Source organism: Diceros bicornis, chromosome 9 (genome assembly GCF_020826845.1).
Source record: "Diceros bicornis minor isolate mBicDic1 chromosome 9, mDicBic1.mat.cur, whole genome shotgun sequence".
NCBI classification, from domain to species: domain Eukaryota; kingdom Metazoa; phylum Chordata; class Mammalia; order Perissodactyla; family Rhinocerotidae; genus Diceros; species Diceros bicornis.
Genome location: NC_080748.1, coordinates 12,249,183 through 12,274,759, shown reverse-complemented (window position 1 = coordinate 12,274,759; position 25,577 = coordinate 12,249,183). Strand labels below are relative to the sequence as shown.

Genomic DNA, 25,577 nt, shown 5'->3' with positions numbered 1-25,577 from the left:
TTCCATTTATATCAGTGCTTCCTGGACCAGCAGCATTAGCGTCACCTAGTAACTTATTGGAAAAGCAAATTCTTGGGGTCTACCTCAAATAGACTGAATCAGAAACACTGAGGGTAGGTCCCAGCAAATTGTTTTAGCAAGCCCTCCACATGTTTCTGATGCACGCTACCATTTGAGAACCACTGATTGATAGGTGTGTGTGTAAGTATATAAGTAAAAATACACACACATTTCCTAAATGGTATGTCACTTAAAAAAATTAGTCAAATACCCGTTTAGTTTATAAGCTGTTTCAGATGGCAGGAAGTATATGATAAAATTTAACTAGTATTATTATTGTTTTTCTAATACCCACAGCACCTAGAACAGTATTTTCCACAAATTTAATGCTCATTATGTTTGCTAAATACCACTTGTCTCTTTATCCCATCTTGATTCATTAACATTTAAGCACCTTTGACCAAAAGGGTGCAAAGGAAAAAAAAATAAATGAAGCACATTATTAAGTATGTATTTGAAGCTCTGATTAAGGCTGGGATGGCCAAAATTAGTTCTGCACACAAAGCTCTTTGTCATGGGGCTCCTGTGTATTTCTACAACCACGTCTTCTTCCCAAGGCTCCAGTCATACTGAGCTCTTTGTGCCTCTCCAACAGCATCACTAGGCTGTAGCTTCTACCTGGAATGTCCTTCTCTGTTCCTTGCATGCCTGGATAACTCCTCTGTATTCCTCAAGGCCCACCTTCAGGAAGCTTCTCTGTCTCCCATTCTAACATAGTGAGACATCCCTCCCTTGTGCTTCTGGGGTGCCCTCTATCCTATCCTGGCACTTACCACACTGTATGATGAAAGCATTTCCACTTGTCTGTCGGCTCCACTACACTGCATTGTAAGCACCTTGAAGATAGGGTTCTCATCGTTGTATTCCAGTGCTTGTCATGCAATTGATGCCCAACATTTTTTGACCAGGAAAAAAAATAATTGGGTAACATTTGATACTAGGTGTAATTAAGTTTTCTATGCTTGAATTTCCTCAACAGTCAAACATGAATATATTTTATGCTAACAACAAATTTAGTAGAGAATTAGAATGGGATTCATTTCTGCTGGTTCCTGAAGGGGTCAGGGGAGCCCTGAGGCAGTTTCTGCTTCCCCTGCCTCCCCCAACATCTAGAGCACATTGACACTTTCTCTAGCAGGGATACCAGTAATCCAGACGCACACGTCAGACTTGGGATAAGCATGAACATAGACTTTGTTGTATTTTCAAGTACAACCTGCAGCTACCATGGGCAAGTTTGCACTATCTCTGCTTCCCATGAGGAAAGCCTCCTTGATTGTCCACCATACGGAACTGTGCAAATGATGGGTCATGATGCCCGGCAGAGGAAAAGGTCATTTTCTAGTGATTGATGTTTCCTAATCACCTAACAGGGCATTGGGGCACGCAGAGGTGAAACAAACAAACAAATAGACAAACACCTTTGGGTGATGATCTTCCAGGCCAGTAAGCCCTCATTCCATTGCTTAGGACAGAGAACAATTTGTTCAGAACACCACCAAGCCCTAGCACTTGGTTCCCTACAAAAGGAAGCCATTCCAAAATTAGCTGGAGCAGTGGGGACTAATTCCTGTTCTCCTTCACTATCCCTGGCATGTGCTCTGACAAGACATGGGACTGCAGAGGCCAACCTCACAGCAAAGTCATGTTTGCACTGGCCACAACAGTTTGTGAGCAGTGCCAGCAAACACAGTGGTGCTTTAAAGGGCCCAGAGATTCTTCAGGAACTGTCATCACTATGAGAAGACTACCTTCACATTCTGTAGGCATCAATAGCTTCATAGCTTATTCCTAAAAGTCTGAAGATTCTAAAGTTAATATTTTTCATTATTTATTCTTAAAGGAGGATATTCTCCTCATTTAAGAGACTGCCTATTTTGATGAAATTAGGAAAGATTTTATGCATATGTTCATAAATAAATTCAATCTATTTTGATGGAGAAAAGTTAAAATGTGTATTTAAAATGGCATCTGGTTAGCAGCCCCCAGTGTAGTTTCTCAACTGTGAAAACTCAGAGGAAGAAGAAAACCCTCTACAGAGGACGAAGTCAAGATGGCGGCGTAGGCAGACTCTGAACACACTTTCTCCCACGGACACAGCCAATTTACAGCTACTCATGGAAAAATTACCCCTGAGAGAGAACTGAAAACTGGATAAGAGGAACTCCTGCAACAAAGGACAATCCTAACTGAGGTAGAAGAGGCAGAAACTCCCTTCTGGAGAGAAAAAACGCTGCCTTCACAAGCCGCAGTGCCTCATGGCCACCAGGAGCAGCCCACAGGTGCGCAGCCCTCCCTGGAGGCGCAGGGCCAAGCCAGGGAGCGCCCCCGCTGTGGGCATTTTGTGGACCCAGCACAATCGAGACCAGTGGCATAACATCTGACTTTGCCTGCTACTAAAACACTGGGGAGTACCCCCAGAAAAGCTGGTTCACAAAGAAATGAAAACCGGCTCTTAAAGGGCCCACACGCAAACTCACCCATTTCAGAAAGCAACCTAAAATCACTAGAAAGAAAGGTGCACAGTGCTTTGGTGAAAAGAGACTCACTTAATAGGCCCTGAGTGCATCTTGGTGAGAGGTGAGACCTCTCCAGGGACTGGGACATTGGCAGCGGCCATTGTTGTGGCCTGGTGTGGGTGTGCTGACACAGACACCATTGGAGTTCTCCCTGGGGCCTGCTAGCCCAGGGTCTGCCCCACCCGCTAGAGCATGGATTTAATCCAGCTCAGCCAGGGCAGGCAGCCCACACTAGAGACTGGCCTCACCCAACAAGCCCTCAGGCAACTTGTGGGCCTGCATAGATTGGTGACTGGATTCTCTGCAGCCTGGCAACTGAGCCGACTTCAGCGGGGCACAGTGTGCACAAGGAGCGGGTGGAGAGCGTGGGGCAGTGGTGGAGTGTGTGGGGCTCTCGCCGAGGAGAGACTGGGTCCGCTTCGGGAGGTCGGGGCGCGCACACGGGGCAGGACTGTGTTGACTGTGTGTGTGGACCTGTGGGTGGCAGGGCTTGTCAGCTGCAGAAGACTTGTGCTTCTCAAAGACCCACATAGGGGGTTTATCCCACCTTCCAAAGCCTGAAACAATTGGGTGCTCCTGTGCCTGAGGCCAGCCCCACCCAGCTGCAATCCTCAGAGAGCTGACAAGAGACCTAAAGGCTGGAGGCTTATAGCAATTACAAGCCCCTGAGCCTAACAACCTGCCACGTTGGGGGCCTACTCACTTAAAAGAAATACTGCAACACAAATATGGTATTAGAACTTGCAGCCAACTGTGCTGGGGCTCCCCACACCTGATAAAGAGACTGAAGGGCCCATAACAACTACAAGCAGCTGAGCATTACAACAGCTGGCCAGGAGCATAACTCGGCCTCCCTGGGCACCTACAGGGAGAGCAAACAGGCCACAACAGAAGGACACACATAGCCCACATAGGGGTCACCCCTGGAACATTGAGAACTGAGGGAAGCACACTGCAGGCATCCTAAGCCATCACTTACATAAGGTCACCTATCCAAGAGCAGGAGATACAGCTGACCTACCTAATACATAGACACAAGCACAGGGAAAGAGGCAAAATGAGGAGGCAAAGGAATACATTCCAAGTAAGGGAACAGGACAAAACAACAGAAAAGGAACTAAGTGAAACAGAAATGAGCAACCTACCTGACAGAGAGTTCAAACAAAGAGTGTTAAGGATGCTCACTGATCTGGGGAGATGAATAGATGAACTCAGTGAGAATGTCAACAACGAAATGGAAGATATAAAAAAGAACCAATCAGAAATGAAGAATACAATATTGGAAATGAAAAATTCACTAGAGGGACTTAAAAGCAGAGTAGAGGATACAAAAGAACGGATCTGTGAGCTGGAGGAAAGACTAGAAGAAATTACCCAAGCTGAACAGTTAAAAGAGAAAAGAATTAAAAAGAGTTAGGACAGTCTAAGGGACCTCTGGGACAACATCAAGTGCACTAACATCCGTGTTATAGGTGTCCCAGAAGGAGAAGAGCGAGACAAAGGGGCAGAGAATCTATTTCAAGAAATAATAGATGAAAACTTCCCTAACCTAAGGAAGGAAACAGACATCCAGGTACAGGAAGCACAGAAAGCCCCAAACAAGATAAACCCAAAGAGGCCCACACCAAGACACATCATAATCAAAATGCCCAGAATTAAAAATAAAGAGAGAATCCTAAAAGCCGCAAGAGAAAGTCAAGTTACATACAAAGGAAACTCCATAAGGCTATCAGCTGACTTCTCAGCAGAAACCTTACAGGCTAGAAGAGAGTGGCACGATATATTTAAAGTGCTAAAAGGAAAAAACTTACAGCCAAGAATACTCTACCCAGCAAGGTTATCATTGAAAATGGAAGGAGAGATCAAAAATTTCCCAGACAAGCAAAAATTAAAGGAGTTTGTCACCAAGAAACCAGTGCTACAAGAAATGCTAAAGGGACTGATTTAAGGGGAAAAGAAAAGACCACAAATAGGAAAAATTATCCATTTCCATGATAAGAGGGTAATGGATACAAATGCACAAAAAAGAGGTTAGATATGATATCAAAAACATAAAAGGAGGGAAGAGGGGAGTTAAAGAGTAGAGCTTTCAGACAGAGGTCAAACTAAAGAGACCATCAATTCTGTATAGAAGAAGAAAGGAACAAAAAATGACTACTAAAACACTGAGAAAAAAAAGTTAAAAAATGGCAGTAAGTACATACTTATCAATAGCTACCCCCAAATGTCAATGGACTAAATGCTCCAATTAAAAGGCATAGGGTGGCTGATTGGATAAAAAAACAAGACCCATATATATGCTGCATACAAGAGACACACTTCAGACCTAAAGACACTCACAAACTGAAAGTGAAGGGATGGAAAAAGATACTCCACGCAAATGGCAATGAAAAGAAAGCTGGGATTGCAGTACTCATATCAGACAAAATAGACTTTAAAACAAAAACTGTAAAAAGAGACAAAGAAGGGCATTACATAATGATCAAGGGAACAATCCAACAAGAGGATATAACACTTGTAAATATCTACGCACCTAAATATATAAAGCAATTATTAACAGACATAAAAACAGAAATAGACAGTAACACAATAATAGTAGGGGACTTGAACACTCCACTTACACCAACGGATAGATCATCCATACAGAAGATCAATAAGGAAACATTGGCCTTACATGACACACTAGAACACATGGACCTAGTAGATATATACAGAGCATTCCATCCAAAAACCGAAGAATACACGTTCTTTTCAAATGCACATGGAATCTTCTCCAGGATTGATCACATATTAGGCCACAAAACAAGTTTCCATAAATTTAAGAGGACTGAAATAATACAAAGCATCTTTTCTGACCACAACAGTATGAAACTAGAAATCAACTATAGGAAGAAAATCAGAAAAGCCACAAATACATGGAGATTAAACAAAATGCTACTGAACAACGACTGGGTCAACGAAGAAATCAAAGAAGAAATCAAAAAATACCTGGAGACAATGAAAATGAAAATACGACATGCCAGAATTTATGGGATACAGCAAAAGCGGTTCTAAGAGGGAAGTTTATAGCAAAACAGGCCTATCTCAACAAACAAGAAAAATCTCAAATAAACAATCTAACAATGCACCTAAAGGAACTGGAAAAAGAAGAACAAACCAAGCGCAAAATCAGTAGAAGAAGGGAAATAATAAAAATCAGAACAGAAATAAATGAAATAGAGACAAAAAAAATAGAAAAAATTAATAAAACCAAGAGCTGGTTCTTTGAAAAGATAAACAAAATTGACAAACCTTTAGCTAGACTCACCAAGAAAAAAAGAGAGAAGGCACAAATAAGTAAAATCAGAAATGAAAGAGGAGAAATTACAACAGACACCTCAGAAATACAAAAGATTATAAGAGAAGACTACGAAAAGCTATATGCCAATCAATTCGACAATCTGGAAGAAATGGAAAAATTCTTAGAATCATACAACCTTCCAAAAATGGATCAAGAAGAAGTAGAGAATTTGAATAGACCAATCACCAGTAAGGAGATCGAAACAGTAATCAAAAACCTCCCCAAAAATAAAAGTCCAGGACCAGACGGCTTACTTGGTGAATTCTACCAAACATTCAAAGAAGACAATACCTATCCTTCTCAAACTCTTCCAAAAAATTGAGGAGAGGGGGAAGCTCCCTAACTTATTCTATGAAGCCGATATTACCCTGATACCAAAACCAGACAAGGACAACACAAAAAAAGAAAATTACAGGCCAATATCACTGATGAACATCGATGTAAAAATCCTCAACAAAATACTAGCAAATCACATACAACAATATGTTACAAAGATTATACACCATGATCAAGTGGGATTTATTCCAGGTATGCAGGGATGGTTCAACATTCACAAATCAATCAACGTAATACACCACATTAATAAAATGAAGAATAAAAATCACATGATCATCTCAATAGATGCAGAGAAAGCATTTGACAAGATACAGCATTCATTTATGATAAAAACTCTGAATAAAAGGGGGATAGAGGGAAAGTACTTCAACATAATAAAGGCCATATATGACAAACCCACAGCTAATATCATCCTCAATGGTGAAAAACTGAAACCTATCCCTCTAAGAACAGGAACCAGACAAGGATGCCCGCTGTCACCACTCCTATTTAACACAGTACTGGAAGTCCTAGCCAGAGCAATCAGGCAAATAGAAAGAAAGAAAAGGGATCCACATTGGAAAGGAAGAAGTGAAACTGTCACTATTTGCAGATGACATGATTTTATATATAGAAAACCCTAAAGAATCCACCAGAAAACTTTTAGAAGTAATAAACGAATACGGTAAAGTTGCAGGATACAAAATCAACATACAAAAATCAGTTGCATTTCTATACACTAACAATGAAGTAGCAGAAAGAGAAATTAAGAATACCATCCCATTTACAATTGCAACAAAAAGAATAAAATACCTAGGAATAAACTTAACCAAAGAGGTGAAAGAGCTGTACATGGAAAACTATAAAACATTGCTGAAAGAAATTGAAGAAGACACAAAGAAATGGAAAGATATTCCGTGCTCTTGGATTGGAAGAATTAACATAGTTAAGATGTCCATACTTCCTAAAGCAATCTATAGATTCAATGCAATCCCTTATCAAAGTTCCAACAACATTTTTCACAGAAATAGAACAAAGAATCCTAAAATTTATATGGAACAACAAAAGCCCCCAGATAGCTAAAGGAATCCTGAGACAAAAGAACAAAGCTGGAGGTATCACACTCCCTCATTTCAAAATATACTACAAAGCTATAGTAACCAAAACAGCATGGTACTGGCACAAAAACAGACACACAGATCAATGGAATAGAATCGAAAGCCCAGAAATCTACCCACACATCTATGGATAGCTAATCTTTGACAAAGGAGCCAAGAACGTACAATGGAGAAAAGAAAGTCTCTTCAACAAAAGGTGTTGGGAAAACTGGATAGCCACATGCAAAAAAATGAAAGTAGACCCTTACCTTACACCATACACAAAAATTAACTCCAAATGGATTAAAGACTTGAATGTAAGACCTCAAAATATGAAACTTCTGGAAGAAAACATAGGCAGTACGCTCTTCGACATCGGTCTTAGCAACATATGTTCAAGCACCATGTCTGAGCGGGCAAGAGAAACAATAGAAAAAATAAACAAATGGGACTACATCAAACTAAAAAGCTTCTGCACAGCAAAGGAAACCATCAACAAAAAGAAAGACAACCTAAGAATTGGGGAAGATATTTGCAAACCATACATCTGATAAGGGCTTAATCTCCTAAATATATAAAGAACTCATGCATCTCAACAACAAAAAAACTATCAACCCAATTAAAAAATGGGCAAAAGACCTGAACAGATATTCGCCAAAGAAGATATACAGATGGCCAACAGACACATGAAAAGATGTTCAAAATCATTAACTATCAGGGAAATGCAAATCAAAACTACAATGAGATATCACCTCACGCCTGTCAGAATGGCTATAATTAGCAAGACAGGAAACAATATGTGTTGGAGAGGATGTGGAGAGAAGGGAACTCTCATACACTGCTGGTGGGAGTGCAAACTGGTGCAGCCACTATGGAAAACAGTATGGAGATTCCCCCAAAAATCAAGGATAGAACTACCGTATGATCCAGCTATTTCACTGCTGGGTATTTATCCAAAGAACTTGAAAACACCAATGCGTAAAGATACGTGCACCCCTGTGTTCATTGCAGCGTTATTCACAATAGCCAAGACTTGGAAGCAACCTAAGTGCCCATCAAGGGACGAATGGATAAAGAAGCTGTGGTATATATACACAATGGAATACTACTCAGCCATAAGAAACGATGAAATCCAGCCATTTGTGACAACATGGATGGACATTGAGGGTATTATGCAAAGTGAAATAAGTCAGAGGGAGAAGGTCAAATACCGTATGATTTCCTTCATTAAGTAGTAGATAATAACAACAATAAACAAACACATAGAGACAGAGATTGGATTGGTGGTTACCAGAGGGGAAGGGGGGAGGGAGGAGGGCGAAAGGGATAATTCGGCACACGTGTGTGGTGATGGGTTGTAATTAGTATTTGGGTGGTGAACATGATGTAATCTATGCAGAAATAGAAGTATAATGATGTACATCTGAAATTTATACAATGTTATAAACCAATGTTACTGTAATAAACAAAAAAGAAAAAAAAAAGAAAAAAGAAAACCCTCTACACTGACAATCATGACTGCAGACAACCTAACATTTCAACCAAATGTTTGGACAAACAGTTGCTAATTACAAGGCTGGTGATGCTTGATAGAGAAAATCCAACCTGGGAAATGCTGGCTGATGGAGAGAGGGCCCAAGGAGGAGAGGCTAGTTATTCCTCTGCCCCCATCCACTCACTGTCCTAGAGACCCAGGACCTGCACTAGTCAGAAATTTAAGAGCATAGGAAAGAAACGTCATGACATGAGAGGACTGGAGCTAAGTGTTGAAACCAATGAAAACAGATATGAATCTAAATAAGTGTTGTACATATTTGAAAAATGGGGCAGTTTGTCTTATACACTATAGGAAAATGTAATGATTACCTAGATCTGAAACCACCAAGACCAAAAAGTGGAGTGAAGAGAACGAGACAATAAAAGGGTACAAAACTCCGTGTCTCAAATAGGACCAACGCAACAAAAAGAACAGAGTCAATAAATATATATGAATTGATGTAAGAATTTAGTATGATAATAAACATGATCCTTTTTTGTTTTAAAAAAATAAAATGAATAAGACATTATAATATCACCTTCATTTTTTCTTCTTAAATAACTTTGATAATTTTTCATTCTACTTGTTTCAAAATAGTATTCGTATACTTTTGGCTCATTTCCAGAAAACTGCTTACGCATTTTATGTACACACACACACATACATACAAAATACATGTTCCTGGGTCATTTTACAATTTGGGTTGAAACCTGGGTGCGCTACTCACCAGCAGTGCCGTCTTGGGAGGTCATTTAACAGTTCTGTGCCTCATTTTCTCATCAGTAAAATGGAGAAAATCATACCTGCCTTACAGGCTCGTGGAGAGGATTTTTAAAATAAGAAAATCCACATTAAGTGCTTAGTGCAGCCCCTAGAACACAGTAAGCGCTCAATAAATATTAGCAATAATCACTTTGTCATCAACAACATCTCTGGATGGTAGAATTATGGATGACTTTTTACACTGGGTATACACTGCTATTTTCTAGAATCTCTACAGTGAACATGTATTCTTTTTGTGATGAAATAAGAAGCAGACATTGTTTAAAGCCATCCAAAGGGATGGTCAAGCAAGTGGGAAGTGAGCAGGGAGGCCAGGCCTTTCTAGCTAGAGTACAGTCCAGCATCCTTCCAAGCAACTGTCCCCAAGAGCTCCCAGCAAGCGTGGCCCCAGCCCTTGATGCTCTGCTACAGAGGTCTCGAGCTGGCCTGTGTCCCTTTGAAAGTGGAAGATATCTCTCTGCCCTGCTGCTGCCATGACCATGGAGGCAGTTGGCCAACCATATCAGATCATCCTGACCTGAGCATCTGTGCCCCTAGCCTGCTGTTTGAAGTCTGCCAGCAGCACTGCCCGCTGTCTCAGGCAAAATACCACTCCAGGCCAGAAGGCATATGTCATAGTGGTCAAGACTGTGGGCTTCTGAGTCCACTCAACTTGGGTTTAAAACCATACTCTGCTACTTTCCAAATCCTACAGGCCTCAGCTTCTTTTAGTATAACAACATCTACCTCCACAACTGTAAAGTGATAAGCTCAAGGCCTGGCAGGTAGTAAGAAGCCAATATTACTATTAATTTTCCTGTTATTGTTACTATTACTTAATCTACAGAATTATAACCTGGGGCCTCAACAACTTTGAAACATCATCACACTTTTTTGTTCATGGCATCGCCATGACATACACAGGAATGTTATGCAGATGGTATAACTGACACATTGAGTCTTCAGTCAATTCCATTTGCACCTATTTGAGGGCCTACTATGTGCTGTTTTAAGCACTTGGGAGAAATCAGTGAATAAAAGAGACAAGGATCTTTCCTTTTTGGGACAGAGGGAAATGGATAATAATCAAAACATACAAAAGTAAGTAAATTATATATGTAAACTAAATCAACATAATGAATAAGTGTACTAGATGGTGAAAAATAGCAGAGCGAGAAAAAGAAAAGAGGCTTGGGTGTGCTGAGGGGGTGAGGGTTGTCATCAATGTGGGGTAGTCACAGCAGGCCTCACTGGGAAGGGGAAATCTGAGCAAAGGCTAGAAAGAGGAACTGAAGGTCCAGGGGAAGAGCCCTCAAGGTTTCAAGCAGGAGGGAGCCCGGTGTGTGGGCGGAATGAAGAGCAAGGAGCCCAGTGGCTAGCGCAGCATGAGCAAGGGGCAGACAGCAAGAGAAAGAGTCAGAGAAGAATGAGGATTAGATAACATGGCGGGTCATGGTGGCCATTTTAATAAGGACTTTGGCTTTACTCTGAGTGAAAGGAAATTTGGAGATTTTGGAGTGGAGGAGAATTTGATCTGACTTAAATGTGTTAAAAATGATCACTCTGGCTGCTACATTCCTTATCCATGAGCTTTACATCTGCCTTTTTATTGAAAAACGAAACTGCAACTTCTTCCCTAGCAGTAGTCTGTATTCTGTCTGCCAACCACAGCTATTCTAGATGAGAGATTGCAGAGAAATTAACTATATACTCAAAATCTACACATGTTCCTACTCCCTTCAATAGGGAATGGGCAAATCCTCCTCTCTTCTTGGACTCCATTTTGCCCTATGACAGGGGCAAGACCCTAACCTGATCCTCCAACCTGCGGCTAAGAAAAGATCACCGTCACAAAGCACTCTGAAAGCAGGAAGGATGAGAGTTTCATGTTAGCAATGAACGACCAGCCAGCAGATAGGGCCCTCCCAGGATCAAGAAGGGTCCTAGGATTTCATCTAAGTGTAAAAATAAAACCAACCCTCCTTGTTCTTACCATAACGCACCATGACTTCACCTACCCCAACTACCCATTTTTCTATGACATCTCCATAAATTATGTATCTTAAACTGGAAATTTGTATCTTTTGACCACCTTCACCCATTTCTCCTACCCTTCACTCCCCGCCTCTGACAACTACCTATCAGTTCTCTGTTTCTGACTTTAATTTTCTTAGATTCTACATATAAGTGAGATTATATAGTATTTATCTTTCTCTGTCTGACTTATTTCACTTAGCATAATGCCCTCCAGGTCCATCTATGTTGTCACAAATGGCAGGCTTTCCTTATTTTTATGGATGAATAATATTCCATTATATATATATACACCCCACATATTCTTTATCCATTCACCTGTCCATGGACATTTAGGCTATTTCCATATCTTGGCTATTGTGAATAATGCTGCAATGAATATGGGAGTGCAGACATTTGGGAGATAGTGATTTCCTTTACTTTGGATAACTACTCAGAAGTGAAATTGCTGAATCATATGGTAGTTCTAGTTTTAATTTTCTGAGGAACCTCCATACTATTTTCCATAGTGGCTGCACCAATTTACACTTCCACCAACAATGCATAAGGGTTCCCTTTTCCACATCCTCATCAACACTTGTTATCTCTTGTCTTTTTTTTTTTTTTTTTTTTTTTTTTTGTGAGGAGATCAGCCCTGAGCTAACATCCGCCAATCCTCCTCTTTTTTTTTGCTGAGGAAGACAGCCCTGGGCTAACATCGGTGCCCATCTTCCTCCACTTTATATGGGATGCCGCCACAGCATGGCTTACCAAGCAGTGCGTCGGTGCGCGCCCGGGATCCGAACCAGCGAACCCCGGGCCGCCGCAGCGGAGCGCGCGCACTTAACCGCTTGCGCCACCGGGCCGGCCCCAATCTCTTGTCTTTTTGATGATAGTCATCCTAACAGGCATGAGGTGATAGCTCATTGTGGTTTTGATTTGCATTTCCCTGATGATTACTGATGTTGAGCACCTTTTCACGTACCTGTTGGTCATATGTCTTCTTTGGAAAATTGTCTATTCAGTTCCTCTGCCCATTTTTCAATCATATGTGTTTTTTTCGAGTTGTATGAGTTCTTTATGTATTTTGGATATAAACCTATTATCAGATAAATGATTGCAAATATGTTCTCCCTACTGGTAGGTTGTCCTTTCATTTTGTCGATGATTTCCTCTGCTGTGCAGAAGCTTTTTAGTTTGATGAAGTCCCACTTGTTTATTTTGTTGTTGTTGCCTTTGCTTTCTTTCAATGTCAAATTCAAAAAATCATTGCCACAACTGATGACAAACAGCTTACCCACTATGTTTTCTTATAGGAGGTTTATGGTTTCAGGTTTTATGTTCAAATCTTTAATCCATTTTGAGTTAATTTTTGTGTATGGTGTAAGATAGTTTCATTCTTTTGTATGTGACTGTCCAGTTTTCTCAGCACCATTTATTAAAGAGACTATCCTTTCCCCATTACATATTCTTGGCTCCTTTGTTGTAAATTAATTGGCCATGTATGACCCCATTATATTCTGAAGAGAGTATTTTCTGCTTCATAAAATCAGTACCCCACATCATACAGAAGCAAAGGGGCTGCCAGAACCAGCATTCTAGGCACAGCACACTTCCCTTTACCAGCCTCAGCTCATTTCATCCTCCTTTCACTCACAGTCACATTCCACGGGCTGTTGAAAGAGCAACCTTTCCTGAACAGGCGGAATCTCTTTGTTTAAACAATGACGATATGGGGAAGATAAAGAAAATATATTCTAAATGGAAAGATCACCTGTAGTCTGTCACATAGGGAAGCTGGCCTTCAGAACAGGTTGCAATCATGAACCAAAATTTTCTGCTTTATAACTCCAGTTGTGAAAAGAATATATTCCACAAAGTCTGGGCCCTGGCCCAATGACAGAAATACAGAACTACAGTTCTCCCAAATAACAGATCTAAATGACAGGCAGTCCTTTCTGAATCTTAATGTCATTTCAGATGAAAAAACAGACTGTCAGAGAAAAACAGTTCCATGGCAATCCCTGGATTTATGAGTAATCATGGTACTAAATATTTATAAACCAGGGAAAGTGTACAAAGTGTCCATCATTCTGTAAAATTGTGCTTGCCACAACATTTAGAATAGTCTAAAGAAATACTCTACAAGGCCCCATGTTTAGGGCAGTGGTTTGAACAAAGTCTTTGTTTTATCATTTACAATTTCCTTTCAAGCAGGGGTCATCTTTTAATTTAGAATATAAGGCATCAAAGAAGCAGTGTTTTCTCTTTTTATTTCCATTTAATCACTGAATATATTTAGGACTTGTTCATTTTTATATATGAGCAAAACATAGAAGCATAGAAAGAATCAAAGCTGCAAGAGGGTCTTTTTGATAAACACAGAGGAAGGTAACCTGGCCTTCTTTTATATATGTATTAACTGTACAAGTATTACATGGCTGTCATCAAAATTTTTAAATAATGGTAAGAAAAAGAAGAAAAAACTAAAATTGCCTCAAATGCCACCATTCAGAGATATTCACTGCTGATTTGGGGAAGTGATCTTTTTCTTCATCTTTACTCAAGCAGACATTAACGGTCTTTTTCTTTTTCCTTTTTATTGTGATATAATTCACATAGTATAATATAGTTCCTTTTTAAAAAATCTACAGTATTGAGATTTAATTTACATGCACTGATATTCGTTTTTCTCCCTACATTTTATGGTACTCTACAATTTATAAAGTGAGATAATCCAAAAGACCTCTTATATCCAGCCCTTCCTCTCCATCTTGCCACTGTGCGACTATGGTTCCCCATCATCTGTCCCCAGACTACTCCTCACTGGTCTCAGCTCCTCTAGTTTCACCTTCCCTAGTCCACTCTCCACACTGCCCCTCATGTGGCCTCCTTTAATTCACAAATCTGAGTCATTTCTTGCTGAACCCTATTTCGTGGTCTCCATGGCATCCATGCATCGCCTCTAGGCCTGAATGCCTGGCATGGCAGGGGTCCCATCTGGCTTCCCACACACGAGGCCTCTGTGAATTCACATTGCTGTTCTCTCTGTCTGTCCCACCTGATAAACTCTGATGTTCCTTCAAGATTGTCTCCTCTTCTTCCACCACCTTCTTGATGTCCCAAGCAAACGTGTGCACTTTTCCAATCCGCTCACTTTCTCTATACGCACCTTATAAATGTTTGCTTCAATGCTGATCTACCCACCAGGCTATAGCTCTTGGAAAGTAGGAATAGGGTCTTTTCAGGTTGGTATCCATAGCCCTTTACAAGGTATGTGGCATATAGCAAATAGTCAACAAGAGCATTTGTTGAATGTATTAATCTGCTTTCCCTCAACTTTATTGAAGAATAAATGACAAACATAATTGCATATATTTAAAGTGTACGATGTGATTTGATATACATGTACATTGCAGAATGATTACCAAGATCAAGATAACACATCCATTATCTCACAGAGAAAATTCTTTTTTTGTATGTGGTGAGAATGCTTCAAGCAACTTTCAAGTATACAATTCCAAATTATTAACTATAGTCACCATACTGTACCTTACATCCTCACAACTTATTCTTCTTATAACTGAAAGTTTGTACCCTTTGACCTACAGCTGCCTATTTTCCCCTCCTCCCAGCCCCCTGGCAACCACCATTTTAATCTCTGTTTCTATGAAATTGGCTTTTTTTTTTTTAGATTCCACATATAAGTGATACCGTACAGTATTTATCTTTCTCTGTCTGACTTGTTTCATTCAGTATAAGCCCTCCAGGTTCATCCATGTTGTCACAAATGGCAGGATTTCCTTCTTTTTTTATGGCTGAATAATACTCCATTATATATACCACATTTTCTTTATCCATTCATCTGTCCATGGACAGTTCAGTTGTTTCCCTACCTTGGCTATGGTGAATAATGCTGCAACGAACATGGGAGTGTGTATATCTTTGAGATGATGATTTCATTTCCTTTGGATATATACCCAGCAGTGGAATAGCTGGATCATAGGATAGTTCTATTTTTAATTTTCTGAGGAACCTCCATACTGTTTTCCTTAGTGGCTACACCAGTTAACATTCCCACCAACAGTGCATAAAGGTTCTCTTTTCTCCACAGCCTCACCAGCATTTGTTATCTCTTGACTTTTTGATGACAGACATCCTAACAGGTCTGAGGTGCTATCTCACTATGGGTTTAATTTGCATTTCCCTGATGATTAGTGATGTCGAGCACCTTTTCATGTACCTGTTGGTCCTCTGTATGTCTTGTTTAGAAAAACGTCTGTTCAGGCCCTTTGCCCATTTTTCAATTAGGTTATTTGTTTTTTACTATTGAGTTGCATGAGTTCCTTATATATTTTGGATATTAACCACTTATCAGATATGTGGTTTGAAATATTTTCTCCCATTCCATAGGTTGTCTTTTCATTTTGTTGGTGGTTTCTTTTGTTGTGCAGAAGCTTTTTAGTTTAATGTAGTCTCACTTGCTTATCTCTGCTTTTGTTGCCTTTGTTTTTGGTGTCAAATTCAAAACGTCATTTGCCAAGAGTGATGTCAAGGAACTTACTCTCTATATTTTCTTATAGGAGTTTTATGTCTTCAGATCTTAAATTTAGGACTTTAATCCATTTTAAGTTGATTTTTGTGTATGGTGTAAGATGGAGTCCAGTTTCACTCTTTTGCATGTGGCTGTCCAGTTTTCCCAACACCATTCATTGAAGCAACTATCCATTCCCCAGTGCATATTCTTGACTTTGCCATAAATTAATTGATCATATATACATGGGTATCTGTTTTTACGCCAGTAGCATACTGTTTTGATTACTGTAGCTTTGTAATATAGCTTGAAATCGGGAAGTGTGCTGCTCCAGCATTGTTCTTTCTCAAGAGCGCTTTAGCTATTCTGGGTATTTTGTGGTTCTATACAAATTTTAGGATAGTTTTTTCTATTTCTGAGAAAAACACCATTGGAATTTTGATAGGGATTACACTGAATCTGTAGATCACTTTGGGTAGTATGGAAATTTTCATGATATTAATTCTTCCAATCCATGAGCATGAAATATCTTTCCATCCACTTGTGTCTTCTTCAATTTCTTTCATCAATGTCTCATAGTTTTCAATATACAAGTCTTTTACCTCCTTAGCTATATTTATTGCTAAGTATTTTATTGTTTTTGATGCTATTGTAAATGGGATTGCTTTCTTACTTTCTCTTTCAGATAGTTTGTTAGTGTATAGAAATGCAACTTATTTGTATCCTACAACTTTACTGAATTCATTTACTAGTTCTAACAGTTTTTTGGTGAAGTCCTTGGGGGTCTTCTATATATAAGATCATATCATTCACAGAGATAATTTTATTTCTTTCTTTCCAATTTGGATGCCCTTTATTTCTTTTTCTTGCCTAATTACTACGGCCAAGACTGCCAGTACTATGTTGAATAGGAGTGGCAAGAGTGGGCATCCTTGTCTTGTTCCTGATCTTAGAGAAAGGTTTTTAACTTTTCACTGTTGAGTAAGATGTTAGCTGTGGGCTTATCATACATGGCTTTTATTATGTTGAGGTACATTCCTTCTGTACTTAATTTGTTGAGAGTTTTTATCATGAAAGGATGTTGAATTTTGTAAAATGCTTTTCCTGCATCTATTGAGATGATTATATGATTTTTACCCTTCATTCTGTTATTGTAGTATATCACATTTATTGATTTGCATATGTTGAACCATCCTTGCATCCCAAAGATGATTACCACTTGATCATGGTGTATGATCTTTTTAATGCACTCCTGAATTTAGTTTGCTAGTGTTTTGTTGAGGATTTTTACATCTATTTTCATCAGGGATATTGGCCTGTAATTTTTTTTTCTTATAGTGTCCATCTTTTAAACCACACTGCACAGCAGGAAGGATGGAATTATTATTCCCATTTTACACAAACTAAACCAGGGTAACTAAAGCACAAGATGATTCCACAGCTCTTGAGTGACACAATTGAGATTCACACCCATAGTGTCTAGCTCTAAGTCCTTTCTATAAGACCAAAGCCTACTTAAGCTGCTGCCAAGATGGAGAAACTCAGCTTAATATCCTGCTCTCTTCTAGACTTTGTATGGCTTTTGAGTGCGCTATTCTACTAACAATTGAAAACTGAAAAGATGGGAATCACAGCATCTATCCCTTGTCAACTTGCATGGGGTGATTAGTGCACAAAGCTCACATTCCTGTGAGGATAACATTGCTGAATGGGATAATGTCCCAATCAATAACTTAAGTTCAAAACCCAGGCCACCTCCTCATCCTGGGCCTTTTTTTGCCCGCATCCCTATAGCTCTGAACCTGCCTCTTCTCGCTTAGTCCTGGATTGAGGATATCCCTCTCACACTCTAATGATTCCCCTATGCTTCAGCCCCCTACCTCTCTTTTGGCACTTAGCCCTTCTCTCTTATGGCCAGAGAGGCACAGAGACTGGGCAGGATCCTCTGAAGACACAGGACACTGACCTCCACTGTCTGATCACACTGTGGCTCCTCTGGGACTGGAAATAGAGACGCTGTTTCAGGAGACAGAATGAATAGAGCTCCTTCCAACAAGGGAGATGCCGATACATTTCTCTTCCTATAAAGCTATTTTTAGTTCTTTCAAGGGTCTCTGAATCCAAACAATTCAAGGAACTGCCCGAGTTCATAGTTTCAACATGTTCCAACTTTGACAAAATACACTATGTCATACGGAAAGAGATCCAACCAGTCCTAATTACGGACCCACAGCACTTGCTCAGGAATACATTGCTAGCAGTGTCTAGAGATGATTTCTGAACACTGGTGGCCCCTCAGCACTAAGTATCAGGAAGAAAAGCAGGGTCTGGGTTTGTGCTAGACAGATAAATCAACTAAGAAAGAGCAAAAACAATTATCAGTGCAATGCAACTTCCAAACTGAAAATAAAAATGTCATACAGTAACATTAAAGAGAAATCTGGACTTCAGATTAAACACACGACACAAATCTACACTAGCATCTTCATGAGCATATCCAGCTTTAGCCTGAGTTTGAAAGCAAGCCTCTTGCCAGAACTTTCAAAGAATCCTACTATAGAAAGAGAAAAATTCTAATGAAGGATGAAGCAGAAAAAAAATCACCCAGCTGTGAACAGCTGTTTATAAACTGTTCTCATCCAAACGATGCATGTGTAAGAAAATTAAAGAGCTAAGTCCCAAATGGGTCACACAGAAGTGAAAAGGATAAATCATGACCTTAAATAAATGACAGACTCTACTTCTGAGGCCAGTGGGCAAAGTGGAAAGTGAGGGGAATAGCCACGGCGCTTAATGGCCAAGACAAGGAGTGAGAGAGACACCATTCTGTGTGGACTCCATCTATAGAAATGATGAGGAATAAAGTTATTCTTCTTTACCAAATCATTTTTATTATGCTCAAGGATGTGGTGTTATATATTCTGACTGACTTTCCCCAGTACTCATTCATTCAATATCAATTGAGTTGTGGGACAGGCACATGGAGAAATGTGGCTCCTGCCTGCATGTAGCTGTCAGACCAGAGGAGGTTCAGAAAGCAACAGGGTGCAATGCAGGGTGTGTGTGCTACGAGAGGCTGTATCAGTCAGACTTCTATGGGAAACAGAACCTGTAGAATATGAACCCGTATATACATAAGTGTGTATTCATATACACTAGTCCCTCCTTATCGGTGGTTTCGCTTTCCACGGTTTCAGTTGTGGCCCACTGAGGTCTGAAAATAATGCTCGGTCACAATGCCTACATCATTCACCTCACTTCATCTCATCACATAGGCACTGTATCATCTCATATCATCACAAGAAGAAGGGTGAGTACAGTACAACATTTTGAGAGAGACCACATTCACATAACTTTTATTGCAGCATGTTGTTATAATTGTTCTATTTTATTATTAGTTATTTTTGCTAATCTCTTACTGTGCCTAATCTATAAATTAAACTTTATCATAGGTACATATGTGTAGGAAAAAACATAGTATATATAGGGTTCAATAGTATCTGCAGTTTCAAGCATCCCCTGAGGGTCTTGGAATGTATCCTCCATGGATAAGGGAGGACTACTGCATCTGTATTCATATGAATACATATATATATGTGTGTGCAACCAGATATATGTATGCATTCATATATATGTATTAATATATACACACACATGCATACACAGAGAGATTTATTTCAAGGAATTGACTTATGCAATTATGGGGGCTGGCAAGTCCAAAATCCACAGTACAAGTCTGTAGGATGGAAACTCTCAGGCAGGAGCCAATGTTGCAGTCCTGGGGCAGAACTTCTTCTTCCTCAGGGAAGCCTCAGTTTTGTTCTTAAAGGCCTTTGAAATGATCAGATGAGGCCCAGCCAGATTACAGGGGTTAATCTCCCTTCTTTACTTAAAGTCAACTGGTTACAGATGTTAACCTCATCTACAAGATACTGCCATAGCAACACCTGGATTAGTGTTTGAGTGAATAACTGGGTGCTATTGCATAGACACATTGACACATAAAACTGACCATCACAGAGGGAAATTTGGTGAGCTGTAGGAGGATGGCAGAGACCTCTCATTCATACTTGGGTGGGAGAGGAGGTGTAGAATTAGTTAAGGCTCCTGGAGGAAGTGTTACTAAAGACTTACAGGCTGGAGAGCAAGTAAAAGAAGTAAGAAGTGGTGTGGGAGAAGCCCGACTGCTGGGGTCATGGGCAGAGTAGGCAGGAAGCAAGTGGACACGTGAATGGGATTCCAGGAGCCCAAGCAGGGTAGCCCCAGAGCCAGCATCAGAGGCAGAGAAGTGAAGATGCTGATACTGAGGATCACAGCACTGAACACTGAGTGAGCACTGACTACATGCCAGGCACTGGCAAGTGTTCACTGTGCTTTCCATGCATTAGCTCTTTTAATCCTCTCAATTACCCTGTGACATAGGTACCCCTAACCACATTTTGCTGATGAGAAGCTGGTATACAGAGAGGCCAACTAATTTCCCAAGATCACACAGCTCATAAGCATACAAGCAGGATCCTAACCCAAGCCTTCTAACTAGAAAAAAGGTCTGCAGGTTGTGGGAGAAACTAGAGTCAAGGGCACAGAAGGAGAAATTACTGTAGCTTTGGACAGAAACAGGAAAGAAAGGGCTAAAGATGAGTATAGAGAGAAGGGTGGATAGCAGTTAAAGAGGAATTCCAGAGAGTAGGGGAGGTTTGGAATAGCCACCGTGTAAAATGGGGTAAGAGAGGAAATGATGGGAAGATTAGCATAGAGAGCAAAGATTTCAGAGGCTGCCCCTTCTTGGTGTGACCATAGGTGGGAGCTGTTAGTGCAGAATTAAAGTTTAGTGGAATCACAGAGGCAAGGAACTGAGAAGACCGGGTGCTGGATGGGTCAGCCATATGGGCTCCCAGGAAAGAGCAAAGTTAAGGCAAAGAGGAAGTCCAGGTGCCAGGACTTCCCATCAACCTGATTGTTCTCATTTGGAGAAAGAAACTGAGTGTCAAAATAATTCAGCTGCTTAACTATCTTCCTCATCAGTCTGCTCTAGATAACAGTTAAATACAGTGAAGGCTGTAGTCAGAGTAGAACATACAGATCTTGCGTTAGAAGGAAAAAGAATCCCCTTTCTTCTGTAGATATCCATTGGCCAATCCAGTTGAATCACTTCAATTTTGTATATTTCCTACTGGCTCTATTTTTGTGGATCACAGGCATTCGAAACGGAATGCTTCAAACGAAAGCTCTCTCTCTGAGTTCTATTCCGTTGCTCTGTGCAGAAAGTACAATGAGTGACGTTAACTATTGTCTTTTTTTTTCCTAAGCTTAACCAAAAGAAGTCCTCTGGATTTAAAAAATCATCGTTAAAGAAAAAGTTTGCCATTTAGTGGCTTTATTTTTCTGGGTGACTTTAGAATGTCTCATCTAAAGCTAGTAGTCCTCAGAGTGCAAATCTGGTAGCAGATATCCACATGTCGCTTCCGGTCTGAAAGACTGAGCGTGGTTTCAAAGAAAACAAAATGTGGGAGCTGCCACACAAACCACTGTTCTTGCAGAAAAAGCACAGCACTTGACAATCCAAGTGTTTATATTTTTCAATAGAGGAGACAGAAATGAAAACATTTAGATTCAACATTTCTTCTATCATTTTAGAAGATATAAAATTAATATTAGATTTGTTCCTGTTGACAACAGTCATATGTTGCTTGGCAACCCCAAGTGTTTCTTGGGTCAAATCGCAAACTACTAGAGCAGCTACTCATCTTTAAACCAAGGAAGCTGCTCAAGAAGCTGAATGTTATGCCTATCACATACCCAGATCTCACTTTTATACAGGATATTTACAACACATAAGATGCTCCCACTATTGGATGTAACACTGGATGACCCATTGGCCCTACAAGGTGTCCTGAAGCCATCGAAATGACATCCTGGCCCACTTGATCTAGTTTTCTATTTCCTTAGTAGCTACTACATTACTGGCTGTCACCAGATTCTTTTTAATTTATTTTCTAATTGTGGCAAAATATACATAAAATTTATCATCTTAACTATTCTTAAGTGTACAGTTCAGTGGTATTACGTAAATTCACATTGTTGTATAACGATCACCACCATCCATCCCCATAACTCTTATCTTGCAAAACTGAAACTCTGTATCCATTAAACAACTCCCATTCTCCCTCCCCCCAGCCCCTGGCAACCACCGTTCTATTCTCTGTCTCTACAATTTCGACTACTCTAGGTACCTCATGTATGTGGAATCATACAGTATTTGTCCTTTTTTGTCTGGCTTATTTCATTTAGCATAATGTCCTCAAGGTCCATCCATGTTGTAAAATGGAATTTTACAGAATTTCCTTCCTCTTTAAGGCTGAATAATATTCCATTGTATGTATATACCACATTTTTGCTTATCCATTTATCCGTCAGTGGACATTTGGGTTGCTTCCACCTTTTGGCTACTGTGAATAATGGTGCTATGAACATGGGTATACAAATATTTCTTCAAGACCATGCTTTCAATTCTTTGGGGTATATACCCAGAAGTGGAATTGCTGGATCATTGGTAATTCTATTTTTAATTTTTTGAGGAACCACCAAACTGTTTTCCATAGTGGCTGCACCATTTTGCATTCCCACCAGCAACACACAAGGGTCCTAATTTTTCCACATCCTCACCAACACTTTCCATTTTCTGTTTTTTTTAATAGTAGCCATCCTAATGAGTGTAAGGTGGCCAGTGAATTTTATATGTGCTTTATTTTTTAATATCTCTACTTCTGCAGGTATTGTACTATTTTATAATAATTTACATTAAATAGAATATCTGTTTTCTCCTCCACTAATCTATGACCTCCTCAATGGCAGGAACCAAGTATTCTCAATCTTAATACCCCTCACTTGAAACAGAGCCGACAACATGGCTGGTCCTGAAATATAAGTTTTCTGAATATCTGCCCCATTCCTCATTAGCAATGGAATAACACAGCTTTGAGTAATAAGTTCACTGGAGATTGAGGAAGATCTTGAATTCTAGGCTAAGATGTTTACCCTATCAACAAGAGACAGCAATTATTTGCTGTTTCTGCAAGAAGTTGCTATCATCAACTGTTTGGTGATGGTAAGGTCACCAGAGCACCTGGAGTCAAGGAGTCCGATTACCTGGCTATGCAGTCTCACCTGGTGTGGAGGCAACGCATGTCTGGATAAGGATGGCTGCCAAGGGAATGAAGCAGAAGGGTCCAGGGGAGGACTGCAGCTGTATTCTGAGAACACTATGGTTTTATTCTCTGGGAGAAACTCCCAGTTTAACACGGAGAGGGTCTCAATTCATGGTTCAGGAAAATGTATTTTTCAAATTTTTATGTTTTGAATATTAAAAGTAGTAATATCAATGCGGTAAGTTAATAAATGATGCTAAAACCTCAAAGTGAGAAGAAAAAATGGAAATGGAAATTAAGAACACAATGTATCACAGAGTATTTAAACTATCCATGAAAAATGAAAATATGAAATCAGTAAATGATGTAAACAAGAAACAATAATAATTAAATATAAGTACAGTGAAAGGAAGCTAAAGAGATTTATTAGAGAAACAAAATCAATGAATACTGATTTTAAAATTGAATAAAATATTTCAAGTATTACTAGAAGAATATTAATATAAAACACGTGGCTTTAAAAAATGAACCACACAAAGATCAAAGATAAAAGGAAATAAGTTATAAATTATAATAATTTTGATCTTTACCATTAAATTATTTCCAGTTTTTAAACAGTTACTTAGCATCTAGAATAGAGCAGGCGTGGAACTAGGCACTGGGGACATGGCAGACCCAGTGACTGAGAAGCTAACAGTGTAGCTGGAGAACAGTCAGATATTGGACACAAAAGCCACATTTTTGTTCCTCTCTCCATGTGATACATCCTTCTGACAGAGTTTAAAGGGATTGAAGGAAAGAAACAGTGAGATGACTGGGGATGAGAATTTGTTTAGATAATATCACATTGTTTAATTTCTTTTCTCTGTTTCTGATGGTCAGGCAGGGGGAAATTTCAACTCCTATAAGAACCTCTAAAAGGTAATCAGAAAACCGTGTTTTTCGGCTTGATTCTTTACTAACCTACCCATCTCCTTTCTTTAGCTAGACAGAGATTAACATGAGTGGAAATATATGAAGCTGATTCTAGACAACATTGCAAAAACATGATGTCTCATCTCTATTAACAGATGCCACTGGGAAGGAAAGTAAAACCAACCTAGATCTTCCAAAGGAGCTGCAAATGTGGGTGGGAAAAGAGTGTCTTGCTTTAAATAGTAGGAAAATATATTCTCAGTTTAGTCATCAGCAAAAAGTCCATGTGGCTAGTGAGAAGGAAATGCAGCCATGGGTAGTGACAGAACTCACAAGGGTGAGGACTGACAGCCCTCCTCATTACTCATTCACAGTGGAAACGTTCCCACCATCACTTCCATCAACACAAAGCCTACACTTTAAGACCTAGTGCAGCTCAGCCCCTTCTTCTCCCTCCAAAAAGCCTCACCTGCTTACCTGGGGGTAATTGCCTCATACTCGGGGTATGCGTCCAACGCATGGGCTGTTTTGGCATCGGTAGAACAACTTTCCGCTCAGGATTTAGTTAGTTAATAAGTATTCCTATTTATACTACATTTTATATCCTTTAGCCTACAAGGAGCCTCAATTACGTGCTCTCATTCTCACAAGACAGTGGGGAATGAGGTTTGGAGACGTGAAAGGGTGAGCGAGCTGCAGACTGGGGACTTGAACCATCGTCTTCTCAATGAAAGTTCTGTGCTCTTTCCACACCTGTGCATTAGCCTGAAACATACCCTCTATAGAACCTAACTTCATTACTACATTTCTTAATAAAATTCCCCATATTTATCTATATGACACTGCCTATACAAAATCAATATATAATTACTTATATAAAATTAATTTTATATAAAGAAATCTTTTTTAAAAAACACAACGTAAATACAAGCTCCTTAATACCCAGACCCTCATCTTCCATATACATTTCTGCCTTGTTACTCAAGCACCGAGCACTGGACAAAAGCAATGGGCTCTTAATCAATATTTCTGGAGTTTTTTTGAATATGAGAGTGATCAAAGACATTTTCAGGGATCCATGCCTGATATCTGTCAAACTTGTACTGAGACAGTTTCCTTAGGGATAAGTGAGAGTTATTTCTTATAGACATCTCATAAAACACCTATATTGTTACCTCTTGAAAAGTAATAAGGGATTACAGGGAATTTTATGATCACTGAAATAACACTCCCTTGAGAAATCAAGAAAGATGGGAATATTTCAAACACTCACACTTTGTTAGGGAAGTGATCTGGCATTTTGTTCCATGTATTGTCTATTCCATAACATGACACAA

General features: G+C 39.7%; 1 protein-coding gene across 2 annotated transcripts in view; it reads right to left on the bottom strand.

The window, feature by feature from the left end:
* The window catches only part of MTUS2 (microtubule associated scaffold protein 2), a 411,904-nt gene that overhangs the window by 312,226 nt on the left and 74,101 nt on the right, over positions 1 to 25,577 (bottom strand). The gene's annotated exons all lie outside the window — the stretch shown is intronic.